Source organism: Physeter macrocephalus, chromosome 4 (genome assembly GCF_002837175.3).
Source record: "Physeter macrocephalus isolate SW-GA chromosome 4, ASM283717v5, whole genome shotgun sequence".
Classification (NCBI taxonomy): domain Eukaryota; kingdom Metazoa; phylum Chordata; class Mammalia; order Artiodactyla; family Physeteridae; genus Physeter; species Physeter macrocephalus.
In genome coordinates, this window is record NC_041217.1 from 24,336,557 (window position 1) to 24,338,069 (window position 1,513).

Genomic DNA, 1,513 nt, shown 5'->3' on the forward strand with positions numbered 1-1,513 from the left:
AAGAGAAAGCTGAGAAGACATTCCCAGACTTCCCTCTCCTCCCACCAATGGTGTGTTGAAATTGGCTTATACTGGTTCATCAGGGCCCACGGTAAGGATCTCTTTCCAACTCTGACATCAAGATGGCTGTTTGAAATCTCTCAAGGTGGAGTGTTTACACCACAGAAATGGGCAAATGCTACAAATCAGGTTGCTTTTCCTTGGAGAGCTGGCTGATAAACATTTACTACCACAGCACTGCCCCCCACTCTCTCATCTCCTCTTTCTGCCTAAGCCAATAGGAAGGCAGAGGTGCCCTTGGGGGAGCTTGGGTGAAAGAAGCCTTGTAGGCCAGTCCCTGGGGCCTGGAACAGGGCTGAGAGGGAGCACGATGGGTGAATTGTATGGGAGGGAGGGCCAGTAAGCAGAGAATAACCAGCACATCCCGCTGTCACTTTTGATCCCTTTACCCTGCTCTAGTTGTTTTAAGGAACTCATCACCACCGGCTGTACTGCAGGTTCATGGTTGACCACCTGGCTCTCTCCCTAGAAGGGAAGCTCTTGGAGAAAAGGGACTTTGTTTTCTTTTCTAACATGTCTTTAGTACTTCAAACAGCAGCAGATTCTCAGTAACTTTTTTTTTTTAAGTTTCAGATTATTTATTAATCAGTGTAAACCCCAACACAATACACCAACATGATCACGCATTGAGAGGGGAACTATTTCCTGGTCAAGTGCAAAATTGTGCAGATGGCTTCTGGAAGACCTTCATTCTAAGCAGCTTTATGGTGAAACATTTCATTTAGAAGTCTGCACCTTCTTTCTTCACTTTGCTGTAATCTACATTCACTGGGTAGAACTTGTATTAATCATTGGGACCCACTTTGTTCCAGGGTTCTGGGTTATTCTTTCCGTCCCAACTGACATCTGGATTGAACAATGCCAGGCACCAGACATACAGTGCTTCTCCCGTACCTCCTGCTCCAATAAATACGAAGAGGGGGATCAAGCTAGGATGATTCTTGGCCTGACCAATGATCTGGCGGAGCATGGTTGTGACACAGGCCTCGAGTAAATAATTTTGTTGAATGAAAGAGTATAAGGCAGAATTTAAGTGGCTTAAGAGAAGTGCTGGGTTATGCAGAGGAGAGATGCCATCTAGCATGGAGTGTGAGGCACCCGTGCAACACCCAGAGAGAAAGGTCTAGCAGGCAGGTGGAGAAACAGAGGTTGGAGTTGAAGATACAACCTGATTGAGGGTTGTGTCAGATTGAGGGCCTGATCATGGAGGATACCAGTCTGCTGGATATCACTGGAAGAACGTCAAAGGAGGGGACAAATGTCAAAGACAAGCCAAAGGAGAGGAGAAAGGAGAACCCAGGAAGCAGAGAGAGAAGATCCAGACAGGGAAACAGGCAAATGAGCAAAAGGTGTAGAATTTGAGGAAGGAGCATGTCAGAGAGAAGGAAGTGAGTGATGCCAGTAAAAACTGGCATTTAGTTAACACTCAACCCATATTTGTGCTGAATGAGGT

The 1,513-nt window shown here is 46.2% G+C and overlaps 1 pseudogene; it reads right to left on the reverse strand.

Annotated features, from left to right (window-relative positions):
• Positions 1 to 729: 729 nt before the first annotated feature.
• On the reverse strand, positions 730 to 1,030 carry LOC112066697 (cytochrome c oxidase subunit NDUFA4-like; annotated as a pseudogene).
• Positions 1,031 to 1,513: the final 483 nt, after the last annotated feature.